Here is a 27,711-nt window from a genome sequence, read left to right as displayed (position 1 = left end):
GAACACTGTTTACAAGTTCGAAACCTGATCCCTACACCGCAACAGTGTAGAAAGTGCTGGCGTTATGGTCATCCAGCAAAATATTGCAGGTCCATGGCTGAATTCCCAGTCTGTGGTGCCGACGACCAAGCCAATACGTCTTGTAGTCTCTCTCTCTCTTGCCTTAATTGTCATGAGGCTCGCCCATCTTACTCTTGCCACTGCCAAGTATACTTAAGCATGAAATCCGTTGTCTTAAAGAGGCAGAAGGCCTCCCATATGCCTCCAAGAAAAACTTCCCCATATTTCTTATTCTCGTGTTACTAAACGTCCCCCCCTCCCCTCCTCTGGGATCCCAACTTCTGCAGCCTCCTCTGTGGTCACTCCTTCCACAGTCACTCCTGTCTCTAATTCTTTTGCTGTCCTGGACTCAGAGGTCCCTATCTCAGCACCTCATTCTGTTCTCATCTCTTCCTCTTCTCACTCACAAGTTTGTCTCTACAAGACCTCAAACAACACCTACTCTCCATCGCCCCTCTCCTTCTCCGAAATCCAAAAGATCCCCACTGTTAAAATCTCCTTCCCTTCTGCAACCTGCACATTTTTACTTCCCAGTCTCTGTACCCGGTTCTTCACCTCTGGCTCTGCAGTACTTTCTTTCCCTGTTCCCCCCCAAGTTTCTTCCTCTTCTGCCCCCTCCCAGGTCGCTTTCTCTCCTGTCCCCTCCCAAGCTTCTTCCCCATTTCCCTCTACCTTTTCGCCCTCCCCTACACTGGTATAGCTCATCGTCACCCCGATCTTTACTCTCCCTCCTTCTTCCATCTCCAATATTGTACCACATACAACATCCTTGTCCTCTGAAAAACTTCAAGCAATCTCAGAATATATTGTGGAAACTAGACTATTGATGGACACTGATCCACCTCCTGTTCCTCCTCTTCACTCTTCTCCGTCTGCACAACTCCTTTCTTTGCAGCGCCTCAATCCTTTGCTGCTTAAAAGTTTTCCACTGCCTCCACGTGTGTACTTTTCTAACACTTCTAGTCCATAGATACCTCTACCTTCAGATTTTTTGTATCTTTCTCTACACAAATCATGACTTATTTACACTGGAGTATCTGCAGCCTCAGAGATAACTGGGGTGAGCTTCAGGTGTTGCTTTCCCAGTTTTTTCCTGCGTGTTTGTTTACAAGAACCCAAATTATGCTTCACTGTTATCCATCCCATCCCAGACTATGATTTCTTATATTCATCGGATTTTTTACCGATGAAACCTTTAATGAAAGTGCACTTCTTATATACACCACTGTTCCATACCATCAGCTCTTTGTTCATACTTCGCTGCATTACACTGTAGCCAGTATCCACCTGAATATGTGGTATGCAATCTGTTCTTTATATCTCTCTCCTTCTCGGGCATTATCTATCCCAGATGTTGCATTTCTTGTTTCGTCCTTACTGCCACTATTTTAATGCTCACCATCCTCTGGGGGGTCTCACTGTGACTCCCGCGGCAGTCATTTGGAGGCTTTTCTCACTTCTCTCCCCCTCCATGTTTTAAATACGGGTACTCCCACTCATTTTGATCCTCGAACTCATTCTCTTGCATTGAACTCTCGGTCTGCTCTTCCCCAACTGTATTAGACTTCACCTGGTCTGCCTTCATGGACTTGCATGACAGCAATCATTTTCCAGTCATTCTTACTTCTTCATATTCACTACCTTCTCGTAGCCCATGCTGGCAATTTGACCGAGCATATTGAGACCTTTACTCGCATCTATCAGCTTTTAGTGAGGTTCCTTCTTCGTCCACCATTGATCAGCTTTTACGCATCTTCTCGACCTCAGTTTTAACTGCAGCTTCACATTCTACATCCCAAACCTTGGGCAGGCATTCTAAGAAGTGCATGCCTTAGTGGTCTCCTGCTTGTGCTAGGCAGTATGTTTGAAACGTGCTGCGTGGGGCAGGTACCGGTACAATAGAACCACAGAGAAACGCCTTGATTTTAAGCAGAAGAGAGCAGTCACTCTCCATGTCAACTGTGATGAATGGTTTTGAAAACCGCCAGGATTATATTTCTATTGTCACTTCTGCTTCCTCTATGAGTGCAGTCTGGAAAAAAAGTATGGAAAATGAGAGGTAAATACTCTCCCAACCCGGCTCCTGTTCTTAAAGTTGCAGGTGTTGATATCTCGTACCCTCTCGATGTTGCGACCGAAACTGGTAATCATCTTGTCTGTATCTCTCAGGGGCTTCATCCATGCCCCTCGTTTAATTCCTCCAAGTCTCCCAGAGAGTTAGAGCTCTTAAACCTTTCTTCTATCCAAGAAAAAACTTGTAATGTTCCTTTTGCACTTCTGGAACTGGAGGCAACACTCTCAGCTTGCCAGTCATTGGCAGCTGGACCTGACGGCATTCATATTCGTATGCTACAGCATTTACATCAATTAGCCCTTGCAGTCCTCTTAAGACTCTTTAATCTTATTTGGTCACAAGGAGTCTTTTCCCAGCTGTGGAAATCTACCATTGATCTACCTTTCCACAAACCGGGTGCTACAGGACATGATGCATCCCATTGCTGTCCCAGTGCAGTTTGCAAGGTGATGATACGTCTGGTAAACAGACGTTTGATGTGGTATTTAGAGAGAGACAACAGTCTCTTCACTAGTCAACATGGCTTTCACAAAGGCCGTTCTACCATTTACCCCTTACTATGCTTAGATACTTATGTCTGTAATGCCTTTGCTAATAACCATTCAGTTATCGACATCTTTTTTGACCCTGAAAAGGCACGTGACACAACTTGGAGTTACAAAATCTTGGCCCAGGCCCACTCTTTAGGCCTCAGAGACAATTACCGTTTTTCTTTAAGAATTTCTTAACTGAAAGACATTTACATGCTCTGGTTAATAATATGCTTTCCCCGGACTTTGTCCAAGCTGAAGGTGTCCCCCAGGGATGTGTTCTGAGCACAACACTTTTTCTCCTGGCTATTAATGTCCTGGCTCTTCAAGGGGGTTTCCTTGATGTGGCAAAGAGGTTCTTGGTCTAAGGAATTAAACCCTTCGATGTCCTTCCTCAGACTGAATCTAAGTGCCCCCCCAATCCTCTCTTCCCTATCCCATCCTCCCTTTCCCCCCTTTTTTCCCCTTTCTTCCCCCCTCCCAACCCTCCCTTTTCCCCCATCCCATTTGTAGTCTCTGGGGTCCTACCTTCTGGCATTACGGTTTCTAGGTAGGGGGAAGTGTGCTAGGTTTCGTCCCACTCGCAGGGTCCCTCGCGGGTGGTGTAGTTTGCCATGGAATCTGAATTGTCTGGAGGTGCCCTGCTCCCTTCCCGGATTTCCGAGAAGTGGACGGGGTGTCCTGCAGATGATGGTGTATCTCCAGAGGCTGCCTGTTGGTTCTGGGAGGTGACAGCCGAAGGAGGTATGAGGGGAAGAACTTAGGGCCCTTCCATGCCTTCCAGTGACTATCCCTCTGCTGTTCCTCTTTTTTTTCTTTCTCTTTTACTTTAAAATAGCAAGAAAGAAACACCACTATCACGGAGTCCTCGTTCTGTGATAACCCTCCTCCCAGGCTCCTTTCTGTTCCTACATCCTGTTTTGACCTGGTTTCATTACTGGACCATTCTCTAGACTCTTCTCGTACCCCTGTACCTTCTGCTAGTGACGCTTTGTCACCTGCTCCAGGTGCTGAGGCACCACCCATTTCTGTCAACGCCTCTGCCTCTTGCACGCCTTTAATGATGTATCCGGCTTCCCCAAATATGGTGCGACGGTTTTTGGATCGCCCACCTCCTTCAGGTCAGACTGCCCAGAATACTATTCCTAAATGTTCCAGACCACCTACTGACGACAGTTCTTCGATGTCTTCCTAAAAACGACCTATGCGACATCCACTTCCTTTGATCACCATGTTTACAAGTACACAGTAAACTAAATTCTTTTCCCTACAACCAACATCTCGAACTGATTGATTGTTTCTGATCATAGTATTGCTAAAGCTCTTTTACAACATGCTGGCCTAAACATATCCTTTCACACTCTTTGAAGTGGTATGCACGTCATTACAGTTCAGAATTCAGAACACGCTCATGATCTTTCCCATATAACTAACATAGAGAACATTTCAATCACAATTCATAAGCACACTCAGGGAGAAGCTGAGGGAGAGACTCAGGGAGAAGCTGAGGGAGAGACTCAGGGAGAAGCTGAGGGAGAGACTCAGGGAGAAGCTGAGGGAGAGACTCAGGGAGAAGCTGAGGGAGAGACTCAGGGAGAAGCTGAGGGAGAGACTCAGGGAGAAGCTGAGGGAGAGACTGAGGGAGAGACTCAGGGAGAAGCTGAGGGAGAGACTCAGGGAGAGACTGAGGGAGGAGCTGAGGGAGAGACTGAGGGAGAAGCTGAGGGAGAGACTGAGGCTTTCAGTTCTGCAGTGGCACAGTGGTTTTACTGCATATTATTATACAGATACATCCTGCCCGCTCGCAGGAGGAGGCACATTCCCAGCAACATAGCCCGCTTGATCTTCGACTGCCATGAACTCCCGTCCTCTGTTTATATTTCAGGCCATTGCCTACAGGTCCAAAAAATAGTCCATACTCCCCAACATTGTAGTTATTGCTTGGGCTTTGGACACCCCGCTAAATACTGTAGATCTGCAGTGGAGTGTCCAGTCTGCGGTGTCGCAAATCATGCCGTAATACATCTTGCAGTCTTCCCTCCTCTTGTCTCAGTTGCAATGAATCTCATCCTTCTTTTTCACACCATTGTCAAGTTTATCATAATGAGCGAGAAATCCGTTATCTTTAAGAATGATGGCCTTAAGCTATGGCTCTCTCTCAGCTCTGCCTTGAGGGAAATCTTCCTCATGTTCCTTATTCTCGAGTAGCTCGGAGACCTTGACGGCCCACGCCTACCAGCTCCTCTGCTGCCATGTCTTTCAGGGTCACCCCCATTTCTAATCCTTTTGCGGTTTTACCCTCTGAAATTTCTGCCTCTGTACCTCTTCCTACTTCTACTTCATCTCGCTCGCTAGTTTCTCAGTCTACGAGACCTAGCAAGCCTATACCTTCTTTGCGTCTTTCACCTGTTAAGTTGAATCTATCTACTTGAGCTAGAGTTCGTCACGGCCACGCTAGCTGGAGATTCGTCTGTAAAAACTTGCATTTGTGGTCACAGAGGTGCCTGTGCTAACTTTCCTATGGTGTAGAAATATACCTAGTTGGATGAATCTTATTGTGGCTAGCTGGTCTAGTGGCTAACGCGACGGGCTGGAGTTTTGAGACTCTATGACCGCGGGTTCAATCCCGGCCGGGGGTATGGTCTATCTACTACCTCGGTGCCTAGTTCTCACCCCATTTCTAACTCTCACACAAAGGTGGAGGTTCACCCCCATCCCTCGTGTAGTCCCCTGTTCTCCTGTTCCCCCCCCCCCTCAGTCTATTTGCCTAGTTACCTTCCAACTTCCTTCTTCTCCAATTCCACCACTGCAGGACTCTTCTGCCCCCGCCAGCGCATCTCTCCAGATTCATACTTCCCGCCCCTCTCAGACCTCTTTGGTTCCCTCCATAGTCACCCCAATCTCTACTTGCTCTACCTCACCTGTCTCTGAAATCATGGTATCGGCATCTTCCTTATCCCCTGAGACATTTGATGCTATCTTCAACTATACTGCAGAGACGAAACCCTCGATGGACACTGATGCACCTCCGTCTACCCTTTCTTTTCCACGACCCTCACAGCAGTCTTTTTCTTCACAGCATCCTGATTTCTCCTTGCTTACATGCTCACCGTTACCCCCACGTGTTGACTTCACAGACCCTAATAGCCTATAAAATTTATCGCTTCTTATTGTTGGCATACCTGCATTTGTAAATAATGTCTTATTTACAATAGAATATTCGTGGCCTCATGGGTAATGGTGGAGAGCTCCAGGTGTTGCTCTCCCAGTTTTTCCCAATATGTGTCGGGTTACAAGAGACCACAATTCGTTCAGTTGCTATTTTTCCCGTTTCGGGCTATGTGCTGTTTCATTCTTCTGATCCCTTTCCTGATGAATCGTTTAATAAGAGCGCACTTCTTGTGCATGTTGGTATACTGGGGGGTCAACGCCCCTGCAGCTTGGTCTGAGACCAGGCCTCACGGTAGATCAGGGTCTGATCAACCAGGCTGTTACTACTGGCCGCACGCAAGCTGACGTACAAACCACAGCCCGGTTGGTCAGGTACTGACTTTAGGTGCCTGTCCAGTGCCTTCTTAAAGACAGCCAGGGGTCTGTTGGTAATCCCCCTTTATGTATGCTGGGAGGCAGTTGAACAGTCTTGGACCCCAGACATTTATTGTGTTGTCTCTCAGTGTACTCGCTGCACCCCTGCTTTTCATTGGGGGAATACTGTATCTCCTGTCGAGTCTTTTGCTTTTATAAGGAGGGATTTTCGTGTGCAGGTTTGGTACCAATCCCTCCAGGACCTTCCAAGTGTATATTATCATGTATCTCTCTCGCATGCATTCCAGGGAATACAGGTGATGGAACGATTGGTAAATAGACATCTGGTATGATTCATGGAGACTCACAATAGTCTTTTCCCTTTCCAATATGGGTTTCACAAGGGCCGCTCTATTTTGGACCTCTTGCTTCACTAAGATAAGTATGTGCGAAATGCTTTTGCTAGCAAACACTCCGTCCTAGCAGTCTTTTTTGATCATGAGAAGGCATGTGACACCGCTTAGAGGTATGACATTTTTGTCCAAGCCCACTCCTTAAGCCTCCGTGGTAATCTACCAACCTTCCTTGCTGCTTTTCTATCTGACAGACATTTTCGGGTCCGCGTTGGCGCCTCGCTTTCCTCAGACTTCGTACAAGCCGAGGGAGTCCCACTAACGTTTTTCTCTTAGCTATAAATGACCTACCTTCCGTTCTTCCATCTCATACTCGGTCGTCACTTTATGTGGATGACTTCGTTATAGCTTACGCAGGAGCTGACTGTCGCCTGGTAGCAGCTTCCCTTCAGGCTGCGATTGACCGAGTTTCCCATTGGACCAGTTCTCATGGCTTTAAATTTTCTAGTATGAAAACCCGTTTTATTACTTTCACTAGACGTCCTCTTATCCCAGATATTCCATTGCATTTAGACGGCTCACGTATTCCAGAATGTAATACAGTCAAGTTTCTTGGCCTTCTCATCGATCGCCGGTTGACATGGAAACCTCACATTTCCTCTCTGAAGGCAACTTGCCATGGTCGGCTGAATCTCCTTAAAATTCTCGAGCATCGTTCATGGGGAGCAGATCACCGAACTCTCCTCCGTTTACATTCCAGTCTAGCCTTGTCCAAGCTGAATTATGGCGACCAAACATATTCATCAAGGTCTCCGTTTATGCCTTGGTGCTGTTCGTTCATCCCCTGTTGAAAATCTCTGTGCAGAGGCGAATGTTCCTTAGCTGATCATCGTGATGCCCATTGTCTTTGTTATTATGTCCGCTCTCATGATCTTCGTGTTTCTCCTACACATAGGTTGGTCTCAGACATTAGTAGAAGCCCGTTGTTTGTTCGGCGCCACTGCCTACTCCGACCGTTTTCTCTACGTTTTCACTCCGGTCTCCCTTGTATGTTTATTTAGCAACGGCCTTTTACTTTTCCCCCTGGGAACTTCTGACGGTTCATGTCTGTTTCCAACTAGCGTGCACCAAAGCTTTCCTTCTTACAACTGCTTCTCGCTCTCTTTTTCTTGATCACTTCTGATCACATGCTCATGCCATCGCTGTTTATACAGATGCTTCTAAATCTTCTGATGGTGTTGGGTTTGAGGTGGTGTTCCCTGACGATGTTGTCCGAAGTCATTTGTTGGACTCGGCTAGTATTTTTACTGCCGAGTTGTATGCCATCCTAATAGAGCTTCTTCGTATTACATATACATGTCACCCTTGACGTTTTTGATCATTTCAGGTTCCCTCAGTGCTTTACAAGCCATTAAACAGTTTGATTCCCCTCATCTATTAGTCCTTCATATTCACCTATGGTTGTGCCGTGTCGTTTTCTGTTGGGTCCCTGGACACGTTGATGTGTAGGGCAGTGAACAGGCGGATGAAGCTGCATGGTCAGCGGTGGATGGTCTCCAGGTTTCCTATGGAGGTATATCATTCAGAGATTATTTTCCAGTCATCTCTGCCCGTCTTCGTGACCTTTGGCAACAACGGTCATCGGATATGATCAGGCTCTGATCCACCATGAGGCCTGGTCACAGACCTGGCCACGGGGGTGTTGACCCCCAGAACTCTTTCCAGGTAAACTCCAGGTAATAATTGCACTCTATTAAACTACGTTTAGGTTTGTGGCCATCTTCCTACCACCGTTGCCGTACTCGGAGACTGCACTCTCCTAGCTCCACATTGGCCATACACGCCTTACCCATGGGTATCTCATGGAACGATGCCCTATTCCTCTTTCTGAGGTTTGTCGGGTCCCTATTTAGGTTCTTGACTTGTAAATTGCCCAGTTTACCAGCGAGTTCGCAGGATTGACCTCCAACGCTGCCGCCATCTTACCATTCTTACCTTTTCTTTCCTTCTTGCAGATGGCTCTACCTTTGACTTACAATCACTTTTGGACTTTGTCAGCAACTGGTTTGCTATACGAACTTTGTCACATAACCCTTAGCGTCCCTTCCACCCCTTTTCTCCCCTCACCTCTGATATCCTCTCCACCTAGCATGTTCATAGCCACCAGCACTATTTTCTGCCCTGCAGTGCTGTATGACCGGTTTAACGCTTTATTTGATTATAATACTACTTCTACTAATATATATATGTCGTGCCGAATAGGCAGAACTTGCGATCTTGGCTTAAATAGCAACGCTCATCTTGTCATATAGGACAAGTGAAAATTTGTGTATGCAATAATTTCGCCAAAATCATTCTGAACCTAACGAAAAAAATATATTTCACTTTGTTTGTTTAGTATTAAATTATTGTAAACAAATCTAAAATATATTAAGTTGGGTTAGGCTAAAATAAATTGCGCTTGTTATAATAAGGTTAGGTAAGTTTTCTAAGTTCCTTTTGGTGCAAAATTATAAATTTTTACATCAACATTAATGAAAAAATATATCTTTAAACATATAAGAGAAAATTTTAGAAAGGACTTAATTTTAAATGAGTTCTTGCTAATTGACCAGTTTCACATATTCGGCACGACATATATATATATATATATATATATATATATATATATATATATATATATATATATATATATATATATATATATATATATATATACATATATATATATATATATATTGTGTGTGTGTGTACTCACCTAATTGTGGTTGCAGGGGTCGAGACTCGGCTCCTGGCCCCGCCTCTTCACTGATCGCTACTGGGTCCTCTCCCTCTCTGCTTCCTGAGCTTTGTCATACCTCTTCTTAAAACTATGTATGGTTCCTGCCTCCACTACTTCACTTGCTAGGCTATTCCACTTCCTGACGACTCTATGACTGAAGAAATACTTCCTAACATCCCTGTGACTCGTCTGAGTCTTCAGCTTCCAGTTGTGACCCCTTGCTTCTGTGTCCTCTCTCTTTGAACATTATTACAACCTAGGATTTCAAATGGCCTGTTATCCCAGGTGTAATGGGAGCAAATAAACACAGTAGAAAAAGTTTAGACTTATATTATCCTTCACCAATTATAACAGCAATATGTACACTATGTACAGTGATAAATATAGTGCACTCCACGGTAAGCAAGGCAGAAATAGAAGTCACAAGATAGCAGACCGTGCTTCAACCAGCTCTAGAGTGGGAATGACAAGGGCAGACAGGAGAGCGGTATCCACATAACCTCTGCGATTGTCAATCCCACCTTCTTATTGGCTAGAACCTGGTCACTAGTTGAACGATGGGGCCCCATCATCAACTCTTAGCAACCTGGTTCGCTGGTTGGGGGAGATAGCCTGTAAATGAGGGTGTGTCCATGCGCCGAATAAAGGTTACGTACTCTTTGCATGCCACACCCCCACCCCCGAGAAGGCTCAGGATTAGGCTGCCACCTCCCAGTGGTAACCGTGCCGCCATGGCACAAAATAATGGGACCGCCTATCCTCTCCACCATCCAACTCTTAGATAGAGCTCAGCTTTCCTAGTGCCTGAAAGCCAAACCCTAAACTCAGAGTGAGACAGCAGTCAGATAAGCCAACATAGGTCCAAGATACAAGCGGACGGTAGCCCGTATCCCCTCACTAAAAAAAAAAACCCCACATCAGGGGATAAAAAAAAGAGCTTGAAAGGGGGGTTACCACAAATACATCCTAACCTAAATAAAATATTAAACTAGACTCTTGACAAAGAGTCTGCCAACACATTTTCTTTGCCGGCAATATATTTAATAAAAATATTGTAGGGCTGCAGCCTGAGAGTCCAACGCATAAGCCTTGTGTTGTGATTCTTCATGGCTTGGAGATAGACTAACGGGTTGTGATCACTGTAGACTGTGACCACCTGCGATGTTTGGCCCACATAAACATCGAAATGCTCCAAAGCCATTACCAGCGCGAGGGCTTCTTTTTCAATGGTAGAGTAAGCTCTCTGATGTGGCTGGAACTTGGCTGAAAAGTATGCGATTGGCTGCAGCTCCTTGTTCCCGATTTGTAATAGTACCGCCCCAACCCCAGACTCACAAGCATCAACCTGTAATGAAAAAGGTTTGGAGAAGTCTGGAGACAAGAGAATGGGTGCAGAGCACAATAATCTTTTTGCTTTATTAAAAGCAGTGTTACAATCTGACGTCCAATTAAAGGGAACTTTATGACTGGTAAGAGAGGTAAGAGGGGCTACAATATCTGAGAAATTCTTACAGAATCTTCTGTAAAATCCTATCATGCCTAGGAAACGTTGAAGAGATTTCCTATCATGAGGAACTGGATATTCTTTAATCGAAAGAACTTTAGCAAGTTTAGGTGCAACTTTACCACTACCTACTTCATGGCCTAGAAAAGTGACAGTGGCCTGGCCAAAGGAAGATTTAGACAAATTAACTGTTAATTGGGAATTCTTAAAGGTCTCAAACAGAGCTTTAAGTCTAAGTAGGTGTTGATCCCAAGTATCAGACACCACAACAATATCATCTAGGTATGCTGCCGTGCCTTCAAGTCCTTTAATAGCCTGATGGACGAGTTTCTGGAATGAAGAGGGGGAATTTTTCATTCCGAAGGGGGTAACTGTATACTGATAATGACCTCCTGGAATCACGAAGGCAGAGATTTCCTTCGCCTTATCTGTCAAAGGTACCTGATAGTAACCTTTAAGGAGATCTAATTTGGACACAAAAGTAGCCTTACCCACAAAGTCAATTACGTCATCCAGACGAGGAAGAGGGTAAGCATCTGTAATTGTGACCTCGTTCACTTTACGGTAGTCTGTGCACATACGAAACCCTCCATCAGCCTTTTTTACTAGGATGCACGGTGAAGCCCATGGACTAGACGACTCCTCCACTAAACCATGTTCTAACAAGAAGTCTACTTCCTGCTGAAGTAACCTTTGCTTTTCAGGATTAGCTCTGTAGGGGGAGAGTTTAATTGGTTTAGATTTTCCCACATCTACATCATGGTAACCTAACGTACATTTTTTCGGCACATCCGAAAAAATATTAGGATATGACTGTAGAAGCTCAGTTAAATTGGTTGCTTGTATTTCAGATAATCCATCCATTAACGGGCTAGGATCCTTGAGGAGGACAGAATTTGAAAGTTTAGTATTAATTTCAGAGATAGAGTGCAAAGAGTCAGAGTCGTCCTCAGAGGTAGAGGACAGAGTCATTACTGGGACTTTATCTGGTGTATGAAAGGCCTTGATTTGATTTATGTGGTAAGTTTTTGTTTTTGAGGTCTTATCAATGGGAGCTACCACATAATTTAAATCAGATAATCTACTTACTATCTGCATAGGTCCCGTAAATCTAGCTTTCAAGGTGTGGCCAGGTATAGGTTCCTGCACCAACACCTTGTCTCCTGGATGGAAGGAGCGGAATTGTGCACTTCTGTCATACCTCTGTTTCATCTTACTTTGAGCTGTCTTTAGCTTAGCCGTGGCTAACTCACGTGCCACCTGCAACCTTGAAGACGGGTTGTAGAGTGCTGAGCTTACGTCTTCTCCCATCCATCCTTCTTTGAGCACCCGAAGAGGACCTCGTACATTGTGCCCAAAGATCAGCTCAAACGGACTATACCCTGTAGACTCTTGCACCGTCTCTCGTACTGAGAACAGCAACAATGGTAGAGATTCATCCCAATCTGTCGGAAAGTGCATGCAAAAACTTCTCATCATTGTTTTTAATGTTTGGTGGAATCTTTCCAAGGCGCCTTGGGACTGAGGGTGATAGGCAGTGGATAAGTTGTGAATTATCCCTAACCTAGTTAATACTTCCCTAAATGCTTTGGCAGTGAAGTTAGTACCTTGATCACTTTGTATAGTTTTAGGAATGCCAAAACAAGAAATGAATTTTGTTAAAGCTTTGAGAATAGCTTTAGTATTGATACTACGCATTGGGATCGCTTCAGGATATCTGGTTACTTTATCCATAATTGTAAATAAATACTGATTTCCAGACTTTGACTTAGGTAGTGGACCTACACAATCTATAATTAAATCTGCAAAAGGTTCTCCATCAGCAGGTATGGGTTGGAGAGGTGCAGGTTTAATAGAATGTCCAGGTTTTCCAACTTGCTGACATTCTCGGCAACACCTAATATGATTCTTCACATCTTTCTTTAATGTTGGCCAATAAAATTCTTTTGTGATTCTATACAAGGTTTTTGTAATTCCTAAGTGACCTCCTGATGACGTATTATGAGCTATATTTAATATCTGAGGTCTATACTTGGTTGGAACCACTAACCTGTCGTATAATTGCCGGCCCTCTGTCTCCTTACCAGTCTCAGTGCATACCAAATAATCATTTTTAACTTCATACTTGACTGGATGACCCAAAGAGGATTTACCCATGGCTGCCTCAAAAGCGAATTTTAACGAAGGGTCCTTACGTTGTTCCTCCCGGAAGGACAGTCCCTCGGGCATGGAAACAGAGACATCTGGCAATCCTGCAACCTGGGAATAGGAAGGCTTGATCGGGGTCTGTTCACTTGATTTACGAGACTCCGGCCGGTGTGTCTCATAAAACAACGTGGCTATTCCGAGATCGGAGTCGTCCAAGGATAGGTCAACATTCTCCCCAGACAGCCCTTGGGATGTTGCCCGAGTTATGGCCAACACTGGAGAAGCATTAATCATTATAGGTTCAGGACACGAAGTAACAGTAGTAATGTTATTACCCAGTAATAACATGGCATTTTTCATGGGAAATCCTTTTGAGATACCTACAGTCAAGTACCCAGTGTAATATTTGCACTGTACATAAATTTTATGCAAAGGAACAGAATATATAGTTCCTCCATAGGCTTCCAATAAAACTGATGAATTCAAGGAAGTATTCTCTGAAAGGGGTAATATTCCTTCTCTGACAAGTGAGCAATATGCTCCAGTATCTCTAAAGGTATTTACTTTAGTTGGTTCTGAGTTTTCCTGAAGGGAAATAAGACTTTCGCAATAATAAGGGGCCATACCTTTTTCTACTTCTCTAGGGGACATGTTACTAGGGATATTAGAGATTTTCCCGATGGGTTGAGGTTTTTGAGGACAGTTGGAACTGATATGACCTACTTTATTACACCTGAAGCAGACGACAGGCTTGCCCTTTACTCCCTGATGACGTTGCAAGTGGTGTCGTTCTGGCTGGTGCCTCTCTGGATATTGTTGTCGAGATGCTCCATAAGTAGTTTGCCTCTCCGCAGGGGGACCATATGTTGAGAAGCGTGGCTCACCAGGTGACTTGGTTGGATGTCGTAGACGCTCTCCCTCCGGCTGGCACTTCATTCTCCAATGTTGTCGATCTCTGCTCACGCCAGACTGTTGAAAAGAGAGACGGGACCGCTCGGACAAGGAGCGGTTCGTTTCGAAGGTATCAGCCAACCTGGCCGCCTCCAATGCAGTGGTTAAGTCACGATCCTGCAGAAAGACACGAACCTCTGGTCCCACAGACTCCAGCAGGTTATCAATCAGAATAAGCTGCACCAGCTCCTCAAAGTTAGAGACACCACTCGCTTTATACCAGCTGGTAAAAGCTTTGGTTTGCTGTCTCACAAAGTCCACCAGGGATTGACCAAGCTGCCGCCTGTTCAATTTGAAGGTCTTACGATATTTAGCTGGGATACATGTATATGCTCCCAACACTGTGGTCTTCACTACTTGATAATCAGAGAATTCAGCGTCAGTTAATACCGACGTAAATTCCTGTGCCTTACCCAATAATGCTGTATGAACCAACGCTGCCCAGTGCTGTTCCGGCCACCTCAAGGCTCGAGCCTGATTTTCGAAGCTTTCGAAAAATTGCTCTGGTTCGGCCTCATTGAAGCGGGGAACAAGCTGTACTGCTTTTTGTAAACTGAAATCGTTTACAGAATGCGAAAACTGCCTCCTTTCTCTTTCCCTATCAAATTCTTCCCTTGCGAATGCTCTCTGTTCCCTAGTTTGCTCAAGATTGATTTTTGCCAGCTGAAGTGCCAACGACGCTGATTCACCCTGAGACAACCCAGCTGCACTATACTGACCATTTTGCTCCGTAGGTGTATCATCTTCCTCCTGCGAGAACATAGTAGTTTTTGCCCTAGCTCCCGTAGAGGGAGGAGTCTGATGTGCCATCTCTTCTTCAATAAGTATGTCAGCAATAAGTGAACGCAGTTGCGCAGCTGTAAGAGTGCGTTTATAGGGAATGCCAATGGAACGAGCAATTTGCCAACAACGCTGTAGGGACAATTTAGGTAGGTTATGCAAAGTATATGCCGACACCAGACGTCTGACTCGTCTAGGTGGCATAAGTTATTCGCTATGCACAGTACGAATACCCCAACGTAACACGTTAATTTGCAGAACACGCTTAGCTATGCACAGTACGATTGCAGAATACGCATACAAGCAAAGCCGACTGCACACAAGATTGACCGTAGCGAAGCGAGCACACTGAACAAGCTAGTAGCGAGCTGTTGAACGATCACACAATAGCAAGGCTGATCATAAGCAACTGACACGCAAAATTTGTAAAGCGAAGCGAAACAGCAAGCTACACAATGTTCCTGCTACAAGCTTCACCCTAAGCTCAACCGTTTCTCTAAGTCCAGCTCTCGGACAGGCTACCCATATTACAACCTAGGATTTCAAATGGCCTGTTATCCCAGGTGTAATGGGAGCAAATAAACACAGTAGAAAAAGTTTAGACTTATATTATCCTTCACCAATTATAACAGCAATATGTACACTATGTACAGTGATAAATATAGTGCACTCCACGGTAAGCAAGGCAGAAATAGAAGTCACAAGATAGCAGACCGTGCTTCAACCAGCTCTAGAGTGGGAATGACAAGGGCAGACAGGAGAGCGGTATCCACATAACCTCTGCGATTGTCAATCCCACCTTCTTATTGGCTAGAACCTGGTCACTAGTTGAACGATGGGGCCCCATCATCAACTCTTAGCAACCTGGTTCGCTGGTTGGGGGAGATAGCCTGTAAATGAGGGTGTGTCCATGCGCCGAATAAAGGTTACGTACTCTTTGCATGCCACAAACATCCTATCTCTGCCCACCTTGTCTATTCCCCGCAGTATCTTGTATGTCGTTATCATGTCTCCCCTGACCTTTCTGTCCTCCAGTGTCGTCAGTCCGATTTCCCTTAACCTTTCCTCGTACGACATTCCCTTGAGCTCTGGGACTAGCCTTGTTGCAAACCTTTGTACTTTCTCTAACTTCTTGACGTGCTTGACCAGGTGTGGGTTCCAGACTGGTGTGTGTGTGTAATCTAATTGTACTCACCTAATTCTGGTTGCAGGGGTCGAGACTCAGCTCCTGGCTCAGCCTCTTCTCTGATCGCTACTAGGTCTTCTCTGTGCTTCCTGAGCTTTGTCATACCTCGTCTTAAAGCTATGTATGGTTCCTGCCTCCACTATATCACTTTCTAGGCTATTCCACTTCCTGACAACTCTATGACTAAAGAAATACTTCCTAATATCTCTCTTCAACTTCCAATTGTGACCTCTTGTTTCTGTGTCCCCTCCCTGGAGCATCTTGTCTTTGTCCACCTTGTCTATTCCGCACAGTATTTTATATGTCGTTATCATGTCTCCCCTGACCCTCCTGTCCTCTAGTGTCGTCAGGCCGATTTCCCTTAATCTTTCTTCATAAGACATTCCCCTTAGCTCTGGAACTAACCTTGTCGCAAACCTTTGCACTTTCTCTAGTTTCTTGACGTGCTTTATCAAGTGCGGGTTCCAAACAGGTGCTGCATACTCCAGTATGGGCCTGACATACACGGTGTACAGTGTCTTGAACGATTCCTTATTAAGGTATCGGAACGCTGCTCTCAGGTTTGCCAGGCGCCCATTGTGAGGGAAAAGTTCAACAGATAGGAGTAGCAAGTGAGTGTATGGTAACAATAGTTTGATTGCCGGCTACTTTTAAGGTAGGGGTCAGTCTAGCTCCCGCTATCCCTTCCCCTCCCTCTCCCCCCCCCCCGAAAGGTGACGTGTGGGGCTCCGGTCAAACAGTAAATCACTCGACTCACAGCTCCCAACACTACTGTAAGTACACGCCTGATCATATTCTAGTGGACTTATTGGTTGAGAGCTTCACTTTTGACCAATAATTAACTTAGTCCTTTCAGCCTTGCTATGTTAAATGTCTTAATAATCACCACATCTTTTAGGTACTTATCATGGAGAGTGATTTCTTAAGCAGTGGGTAACCTGTCTATCTTTCCAGCTTGGAATGACAAAGAGGGTCACCTGCCAACCAACGAGTAGAATTGAAGGAGACTGACTAACGTCCTGAGATGTCCCATGTTGGATCTACCTACCTGTTATGTACGCCAACGAAGGGCGTAACCCCTCATCATAGCAGTGGTAACGAACCTGCTTTCCTGACATCTGGATTAATTATTCAAGGCTATAGATTCTGTGAAGAACGAGCCGGTGGGTTGTCACCAACACCAGACGCCCCAGTATCACTATATTAGCGTTGAGTTCAAATGTCATTTTTTCATTTCATTTTTCATTTTTCTTTCAAATAGGATATACCTTTCATGTTTTATTGTTTTATGTTTGCTTTAATAAATAATAAAGTGTTTATCTTTGTGAATTATTATTTCTTTTTCTATTCATTAATTTTCCTGAGGAGGAGCCAGCCTTGGTAATACTGTCTGAAGTTGTTACAGGGCTGAGTAAGCCTTCACAACCATATGCTGCAGCAGTTATCTGGTTGATGTGTGCTTCCGGAGACATGCTCGGTGTTATACTCACCCCAAGATCTTTCTCCTTCAGCGAGGTTTGCAGTTTTTGTCCACCTAGCCTATACTCTGTCTGTGGTCTTCTGTGCCCTTCCCCTATCTTCATGACTTTGCACTTGGTGGGATTCAATTCGAGAAGCCATTTGCTGGACCAGGTGTCCAGTCTGTCCAGGTCTCTTTGAAGTCCTGCCTGGTCCTTATCTGATTTAATTCTCCTCATTAACTTCACATCATCTGCAAACAGGGACACTTCTGAGTCTAACCCTTCCATCATGTTCACATATACCAAAAATTGCACTGGTCTTAGGACCGACCCCTCTGGGACGCCGCTCGTCACAGGTGCCCACTGTGATACATCATTACGTACCATGACTCGTTGTTGTCTCCCTGTCAGGTATTCTCTGATCCATTGCAGTGCCCTTCCTGTTATATGAGCCTGATCCTCTAGCGTCTGCCGTAATCTCTTGTGAGTAACTGTGTCAAAGGCCTTCTTGCAGCCCAAGAAGATGCAATCAACCCACCCCTCTCTCTCATGTCTTACTTCTGTTTATCATAAAACTCCAGAAGGTTTGTGACACAGGATTTGCCTTCCGTGAATCCGTGCTGGTTGGCATTTATACTCTTGTTCCGTTCCAGGTGCTCCACCACTCTCATCCTGATAATCTTCTCCATAACTTTGCATACTATACACGTCAATGACACAGGTCTATAGTTTAGTGCCTCTTTTCTGTCTCCTTTTTTAAAAATGGGAACTACATTTGCCGTCTTCCATACCTCAGGTAGTTGCCCAGTTTCCAGAGATGTGTTGAAGATTGTGGTAAGTGGCACACACAACATATCCGCTCCCTCTCTAAGGACCCACGGGGAGATGTCCGGTCCCATTGCCTTTGAGGTATCGATGTCCCTTAGCAGTTTCTTCACCTTCTCCTCATCTGTATGTATGTCATCCAACACTTGTTGGTATATCCCTTGCTGGTGTCCCCATCTGGTCTGTCCCCCGAGAGGCCTTCCTGTCTCCACTGTAAATACTTCCTTAAATCTCGTGTTGAGCTCCTCACATACCTCTTGATCGTTTCTTGGGAGTTCTCCACCTTCTTTCCTCAGTGTGTGTGTGTGTGTATGTATGTATATATCGCTGCCTGCCTCTCTTTCCCTCTCTGCCTTCCCTTCCAACTACGCTTCTCTCTATTCCTCTCTACCTCCCTACTTGCATTTCTCTCTCCCTCTGTTCTCCACAACTCACCAGTCTTTGGAGAGGTCCGGTGATCCACGGCATTAAACCTTGTAATTACCTTAATTATCTCAACCTGCATCTCCTAATTACCTGTTAACTGCACAGTCATGAAACAGCTTGCCATACTTAGCCTAATTCCTATATTATTCGACTGGTTTATTTTCCAGGACAAATTTTTTGGTTTAGGCTTGTAGCTCTGATTTATCTTAGCAAACGCAAGTTTTTATTGGACAGGTCATGAAGCGAGTCAAAGAAATCCCAGAAAGTTGCAGTTTTTGGTAAAAAAAATTACAAATTTGCATTAAAAATGTCTATTTTTAGATTTTCCTAAAAATTTTGTGATCACTGAGAGAACATTGGCAGATACGGGGGGAGGGGGGCAGGGGGGGGAGGACCCAGACGCCTATGTCCCCCATAAGCTTCTTGGTTTTGGTTGATTATCGATAGGATACAGATTGTGTGATGTGCAATGAATAAAAGTGTTGCACTCTGTGCTCGTAACACCCCCGACACCAGACCATGGTTATAGCCGGGGTCCCTCATCCTTCAGATGTGTAATGTGCCACTACAGCACATGTGAAAGCTTGCTAATGAGGCTTCCTTTCCCTTATCATATTTCCCAGCTGGTAATCCTCATCTCAAACGGTTGCAAAACAAGCCATCCCGGTCTGGATTTTTAAGACTCTCTGACCGCGGGTTCTACCCCGTCCGTTGGATGCTTTGTTTGCAATCGTGCCATTACCATTTCGTGAATCATGTTAACGGCTTTGAGGGGACTTGAACTAGAGTTCGTTTGTAAAAACTTGAATTTGTGGTCACAGTGGTGGCCTATGCTAACCTTCCTATGGTGTTGAAATATAACTAGTTGGATGAATTTTATTGTGGCTAGCTGGTCCAGTGGCTAACGCGACGGTCTGGAGTTTTGAGAGACTCTGACCGCGGGTTCTATCCCCGTCCGTGGTATGGTTTGTTTGCAATTATGTCATTACGATTTCATGAGTCACGGTTCCAAAACTAGACAAACGTTATATTTGAAATTAAACTTACAAGAACAAGTCACGGCAGACAACAGAGAGAACATGGGTTCAAGACACTTGTGGATGGCCACAAAATACCTGCTCATTTACCATAGTAAGGGGAAGATAAGAGATAAAAGTTATCCATCACTCTTATCATTAACAATAGTTCATATCAGTATATAAACTGTGAAGAGTAAGTCCACCAGTGTTGACCTTCCCGATGTTTCACCTAATTGTACTCGCCTAATTGTGGTTGCAGGGGTCAATTCATAGTTCCTGGCTCCGCCTCTTCACTGGTTGCTACTAGGTTCTCTCTCTCCCTGGTCCATGAGCTTTATCTTATCTCTTCTTAAAGCTGTGTATGGTTCCTGCCTCCACTACATCACTCTCCAGATTATTCCACTTCCTGACAACTCTGAATGAAGAAATACTTCCTAACAACCCTGTAACTCATCTGAGTCTTCAACTTCCAATTGTGTCCCCTTGTTGTTGTGTCCCATCTTTGGAACATCCTCTCTCTGTCCACCTTGTCAATTCCTCTCAGTATTTTATGTCGTTATCATGTCCCGCTCTGTCCTCTAGTGTCGTCAGGTCCATTTCCCTTAATCTCTTCTCGTAGGACATGCCCCTTAGCTCCAGGACTAGTCTTGTTGCAAACCTTCGCACTTTCTCTAATTTCTTTAAGTGCTTGACCAGGTTTAGGTTCCAAACTGGTGTCGCATACTCCAGTACGGGCCTCACGTACGCTGTGTACAGAGTCCTCAACGATTCCTTACTGAGGTGTCTGAACGCTATTCTTAAGTTTGCCAGGCGCCCATATGCTGCAGCAGTTATTTGGTTGTTGTACGCCTCAGATGTGCTCGGTATTATGCTCACCCCAAGATCCTTTTCCTTGAGTGAGGTTTGCAGTCTTTGGCCCAATAAACTGTACTCTGTCTGCAGTCTTCTTTGCCATTCCCCGATCCTCATGACTGCATTTGGTGGGGTTAAACTCTAGGAGCCGGTTGCTGGAAAAGGCTTGCAGCCTGTTCAGATACATCTGTAGTTCTGCGTGATCCTCGTCCAATTGAATTCTCTTCATTAGCTTCACATCGTCTGCAAACAAGGACACTTTTGACTCTATCCCTTCCGTCATGTCATTCACATACACCAAAAACAGCACCGGTCCTAGAACCGACCCCTGCTGAACCCTGTTCGTCACAGATGCCCACTCTGACACCTCGTCACATACCATGAATCACTGATACCTTCCTGTCAGGTATTCTCTGATCCATTGCAGTGCCTCCCCAGTTACACCTGCCTGGTCCTCCAACTTTTGCACTAATCTCTTGTGTGGTACTAGGCCAGAAGCCTTCTTACAGCCCAAGAAAACGCAGTCTACCCACCCTTCTCTCTCTTGCTTTGCTGTCATCAACTTGTCATAAAACTCCAGTAGGTTTGTGACACAGGATTTCGCTGAAACTGTTCGGGTTGTCGCTGATAAGCTCATTCCTTTCTAGGTGCTCCACCACTCTTCTCCTGATAATCGTCCCCATGACTTTGCATACCATATATGTCAGTGACACTGGTCTCTAGTTGAATGCTTTGTGTCTATCTTCTTTTTCAAAAATTGGGACTACTTTTGCTGTCTTCCATACCTCAGATAGTCGCCCTGTTTCAGTAGATGTGTTGAAGGTTAGTGGTACACACAGTGCCTCTCCTCCCTCTCTCAGGACCCACAGAAAGATGATATCGGGCGCCATCGCTTTTGAGATATCTAGTTGGCATAGCAGCCTCCTCACCACTTTCTCGGTTGTATGTATTGTGTCTAGCACTTGGTGGTGTACCCCACCACTGCGTGTTTCTGGAGTCCTTTCTGTCTCTCTGAATACTTCTTTAAATCTCATGTTGAGCTCCTCACATACTTCTCGGTCATTTCTTGTGATCTCGCCTCCTTCTTTCCTCAGCCAGATTACCTGGTCCTGGTTTCCTCCTGATGTAACTGTACAACAGTTTTGTCGGACTTGGCTTTCGCTGCTATATCATTTTCGTTTTGTCGATTGGCCCTCCTTACCTGTGCATATTTATTTCTGGCTCTTCGACTACTCCCCTTATTCTCCTAGGTCCTTTGCCTCCTATACTTCTTCCATTCTCTAGCGCATTTAGTTTTGACCTCTCTACACCTCTGGGTGAACCAAAGATTCGTTCTGGCCTTTCTCGTTATTTCTGTTACCCTTGGGTACAAACCTCTCCTCAATTTCCTTGCATATTTATTGTCGCATATTCCATCTCATTTACTGACTTCCCTTCCAGTTCTCTGTCCCACTGAACCTCGTGCAGAAAGTTCCTCATGCCTGTGTAGTCCCCTCTCTTGCTTGTGTGTGTGTATGTGTATTTGTGTATAGGTGTGTGTGTGTGTAGTGTATAGGTGTGTGTGTGTGTAGTTGTGTACAGGTGTGTGTGTGTAGTTGTGTATGGGTGTGTGTGTGTGTAGTTGTGTATAGGTATGTGTGTGTAGTTGTGTATAGGTAAGTGTGTGTATACTCGCCTAGTTGTGCTCACCTAGTTGTGGTTGCTGGGGTCAAGTCACAGTTCCTGGCCCCGCCTCTTCACTGGCCACTACTAGGTTACTCTTCCTGCTCTGTGCTTTATGATACCTCAACTTAAAGCTATGTATGGAACCAGCCTGTGTGTGTGTATATGTGTGTGTGTGGGTGTGTGTGCTTGGTAATGATGTGGTGCTAAAGTCTTAAAGCCTAGCACATCAAGTGTTCTTATTCCACTTGGAGTTCTGATATATCAGTGAGTTGGTTTGGCTATTGTATACCTGAACGACATACATAGACACACCACAGTGCTCTAAAGCGAGGGCCTTATTTTCATTGGTCGAGTAGGCTCCCTTGTGAGGTTTAAGTCTTAACGAGAAATAAGCAAGACCTTCCAGCTCTCGTATCACAGGTATTTACTTGCTAAATATAGACTTTAATAATCTAGTGATAACGTGGGAGCTATACACAACAGCCTTTATATTTTTTAAAAGCCTCACTAGTTGATATATAAGATTTTTACAATAAGAATAGTGAACTCCTGAGTGCTTTCCTGATTTCTCACTATAAATTATGAAAGTGCTTGAAAGTTCACTATTCTTTTTACAGTGATTGTTCTACATATAAGATTTTTGCGTTAGTAATGGTTCTTAAGGAGGACATAAGAAAAGTTAATAAAAATCCCTATAGAAATCTTCCGTCATAAGTAATCATTAGATTACTTGTGATGGCACGTCCCCACGGAAAAGTCCCCACGGAAAAGTTCCCACAGAAAAGTCCCCCACGGAAAAGTCCCCACGGAAAAGTCCCCACGGAAAAGTTCCCACGGAAAAGTCCCCCACGGAAAAGTCCCCCACGGAAAAGTCCCCACGGAAAAGTCCCCACGGAAAAGTCCCCACGGAAAAGTTCCCACGGAAAAGTCCCCCACGGAAAAGTCCCCCACGGAAAAGTCCCCCACGGAAAAGTCCCCCACGGAAAAGTCCCCCACGGAAAAGTCCCCCACGGAAAAGTCCCCCACGGAAAAGTCCCCCACGGAAAAGTCCCCACGGAAAAGTCCCCACGGAAAAGTCCCCACTGAAAAGTCCCCACTGAAAAGTCCCCACTGAAAAGTCCCCACTGAAAAGTCCTCACTGAAAAGTCCCCACTGAAAAGTCCCCACTGAAAAGTCCCCACTGAAAAGTCCCCACTGAAAAGTCCCCACTGAAAAGTCCCCACTGAAAAGTCCCCACTGAAAAGTCCCCACTGAAAAGTCCCCACTGAAAAGTCCCCACTGAAAAGTCCCCACTGAAAAGTCCCCACTGAAAAGTCCCCATGGAAAAGTCACCATGGAAAAGTCCCCACGGAAAAGTCCCAACGGAAAAGTCCCCACGGAAAAGTCTCCACGGAAAAGTCCACACGGAAAAGTCCACAGGGACATGCCAAATGGAAATTGTTAACTGGCGTTTTTGGAATCTTTTAAATAACTCCCTGAGTCAGGCGATGTGTTCGTCCCATGTATCAAAAACTAATTCCAAATCCTCTAAATAAGCTTGGGTTCCTAATAACCCCTTAATGACAGTAAGAATTAACTTTTGAAATGTGGCAGATACAGTGCACATACCAAAAGGGATGACAGTATACTGGAAATTATCTGGGACTCTGGACGCAGAGTTCTTTGGCTGTGTCCATTAAGAGTACCTTATAATATCCTTTGGTGGTCTAGTTTGGGAATGGGCTTTGCTTTAAAGGAGTCCTTGACATCATCCATGTATGAAAGCGGGAATGTATAAAGCGGGTATGTATAAAGTGGGTATGTATAAAGCGGGTATGTATAAAGTGGGTATGTATAAAGCGGGTATGTATAAAGCGGGTATGTATAAAGTGGGTATGTATAAAGCGGGTATGTATAAAGCAGGTATGTATAAAGCGGGTATGTATAAAGCAGGTATGTATAAAGTGGGAATGTATAAAGTGGGTATGTATAAAGCGGGTATGTATAAAGCGGGTATGTATAAAGCGGGTATGTATAAAGCGGGTATGTATAAAGTGGGTATGTATAAAGCGGGTATGTATAAAGTGGGTATGTATAAAGTGGGTATGTATAAAGTGGGTATGTATAAAGTGGGTATGTATAAAGTGGGTATGTATAAAGTGGGTATGTATAAAGTGGGTATGTATAAAGTGGGTATGTATAAAGTGGGTATGTATAAAGTGGGTATGTATAAAGTGGGTATGTATAAAGTGGGTATGTATAAAGTGGGTATGTATAAAGTGGGTATGTATAAAGTGGGTATGTATAAAGTGGGTATGTATAAAGCGGGTATGTATAAAGCGGGTATGTATAAAGCAGGTATGTATAAAGTGGGTATGTATAAAGCGGGTATGTATAAAGCGGGTATGTATAAAGCGGGTATGTATAAAGCGGGTATGTATAAAGTGGGTATGTATAAAGCGGGTATGTATAAAGCGGGTATGTATAAAGCGGGTATGTATAAAGTGGGTATGTATAAAGCGGGTATGTATAAAGCAGGTATGTATAAAGTGGGTATGTATAAAGCGGGTATGTATAAAGCAGGTATGTATAAAGTGGGTATGTATAAAGCGGGTATGTATAAAGTGGGTATGTATAAAGTGGGTATGTATAAAGCGGGTATGTATAAAGTGGGTATGTATAAAGCGGGTATGTATAAAGTGGGTATGTATAAAGCGGGTATGTATAAAGTGGGTATGTATAAAGCGGGTATGTATAAAGCAGGTATGTATAAAGCAGGTATGTATAAAGCGGGTATGTATAAAGCAGGTATGTATAAAGCGGGTATGTATAAAGCGGGTATGTATAAAGTGGGTATGTATAAAGCACAGTAGCTTCATTCACCTATTGGTTATCGTTGCTTATCTAAACATCCCCACATTGTTCCTTAATTAAGATGTGAGATGCCCACAGATAGTATATTCCTCCACTAAGCAATATTCAAGCAGAAAGCTTATCTCCTGTTGCAGTAATTACAGCTTTTCCATATTAGCTTTGTAAAGAAGAGTTTGGTTTAGCTGTGCCTCGTGGCCTGGTTGGCAAAGCTCTCGCTTCACACGCTGAGTGTCCGGGTTTGATTCCCATTAAGGGTAAAAACATTGGATGTGTTTCCCATATTACTGATGGTTAACCCATCAATAAAATGGGTACCTGGGTGTAAGTCGACTGGTGTGGGTCGCATCCTGGGAAGAACAGGGTTTTTGTAGAGTAGTAAGTAGGTTATTGATATCAACTAGGTCTGTATACCTTGTACATATACTTGTAGAAATAAATATTATTATTATTATTATTATTATTATTATTATTATTATTATTATTATTAGGACAATGGTGTGAAGGTACTGCTTCTTGCAGTGTTTGCTGTAGAACTAAAGAGGGGAATAGTTCACTGAATTGTTGGAGCATGTGAGAACATGCCTTGTCAAGAAGCTTACTGTTTAAATTGTGTTATTTTCTTAAGCCACTGATTCCTCGTTTAGTCTAGAATCATTACTGGAGCGGTATGTAAGATCATTCTTCTTCCCAGGCTTTCAGAAGGCTCTTGTTAAGCCTTTTATGGGGGTTGTGGCTGTCAAGATGTGCGGGCGTTATTACGAGGACATTATTTACTTACACTCTTGTTGTGGATAATGCTGGCGAAGAGTCTAAAAGGTCCGCCAAGTCACTGAAGGAACAAAGATGTCTATCCCTTGTTGATAATTAAGACACACGTGCAGCAGTTGGGTATCTTCAGTCTAATACAGAGACAGTAAGTGTTAGTAGCTGCCTGGGTATTTGACTGCAGAAGCCTAATGTATAGACAAAACGTTTTATCAGTACAGATACCCAATTGTTGCATATGTGTCTTAATTATTAGCAACGGATAGAGATTTTCGTTCTTTCAGTGATTTGGCCAAGTTTTCTTTTGGACTCTTCACCAGCATTATCCACAACAACATGGGTATGATAAGTAATTAATGTTGTCATCCATAACTTGTTGGTATTTTATACCATTTCCAACATGCCCATCCCAAGTGCAGAAAAAGACCAGGTGCAACAAAGTACACTTGGAAAATGAACACGTGCAAAATACTGTCGAAAAGAGAGAGAATATTTTTGCCTGATTCCTCCCGTCTTATTGACAAGGACGTCGGGTATACGGACAATTTCAGGTCCAGCTTTTTTGCACATTTTTGTTTGCCTGGGACATCAACAGAAGAAACAGAGCTTAAATCAGGAGTACGAAATCTCCCAAACTTAAGTTTAAGCCCCTGATTGTCTTATTGCCTGTGTTATTGCATTGTATTACCTAGAATAAACTCCTAAAGGACAAGCAGCAACTGCTAGGCTACTACTACTACTACTACGACTTCTGGCTCTATATATTCTCCTTAGTTTTCTCTATATTTGTACTGAAGGAGCCACTAGTGGCTATACTTTTCCAGAAGTGTCTTTCTCCACATCTTGTTGGTACCTCCAGACCATTTTCCAGTTCCTCTTGTTCCAGACCTCATGAACCATAAATACCTCCTTTCTCAAGCACTGATGCCCCTACAATCTAACAAAGTTTACACAAAACTAATTTTATCTGGATACTGACATTAGAGTGTAAACCGCGTACTTAGTTAAATCCAGTCAGGAACGTATTGGCTAACGAGACGAGATTACAACACGAGATTCCTTTAACAGTGTGGGATTAACTAGTGTGTGAGGGTACAATACAATGGTACCTAGTGTGTGAGGGTACAATACAGCAGTACCTTTACTAGTGTGGGGGGTACAATACAATGATACCTTTACTAGTATGTGGGAGTGCAATACAGCGGTACCTTTACTAGTGTGTAGGGTACAATACAATGGTACCTTTTCTGGCTCATGAAGGTACAACACACACAGTAACCTTAATCTGTGAGCTTAAAACACACTATAACCTCTGGTTGTGAGGTACAACACAAAATTTCTGTAAGCAATGGTACATCGCTAGAGGATTCAATGTACCGTCAACTCATTCCAGTGATTAATTTTCCTTTGGAAGCTCACTCTAGTGTGAGATTTGTTGTGTAGTGTATTTCTATCATTCGTTGTGTTGTATGCTCATGGTAGCAGAGGTTTAGTGTTGTATTTCGAATGGTCAGGCGATTCGTCCATAGGAGCTGTAGAGCTGCAGTCCCCCCTAGATGCTCACTGCCAGACGTATGACTTAATCAACTTTACGCTAAAATAATTTGCAACTGACTAATATATTACAGGAAAAATCTGTTGTATGTTTTTTCAATGTATCTATAAGCTATTTTTTAATTTTTTTGCTGAAACGAGATAAAAAAAATAAATAGAAGCAGAAGTTTGATGCGGTACGATAGTATAGGTATCACTGGCATCATGAGCCACCACTGGTGAGGATGCTGTTATCTTACACAAGAGATGCTGACACGAGATTAGGATGCAACGGGCGACTGGTGGCGGGACCTTGCGACATCGTAGTTCCGTAGTTGGTATAAATTTGCGACACAACACAACTCTGCTTGTGTGATCTTAGAGGAGAGAGTCTCAGCGTTTTCCCCATCAATAACCTGC

The sequence above is a fragment of the Cherax quadricarinatus genome, chromosome 97 (genome assembly GCF_038502225.1).
Source record: "Cherax quadricarinatus isolate ZL_2023a chromosome 97, ASM3850222v1, whole genome shotgun sequence".
NCBI lineage: Eukaryota > Metazoa > Arthropoda > Malacostraca > Decapoda > Parastacidae > Cherax > Cherax quadricarinatus.
This window is presented reverse-complemented; position numbering follows the sequence as displayed.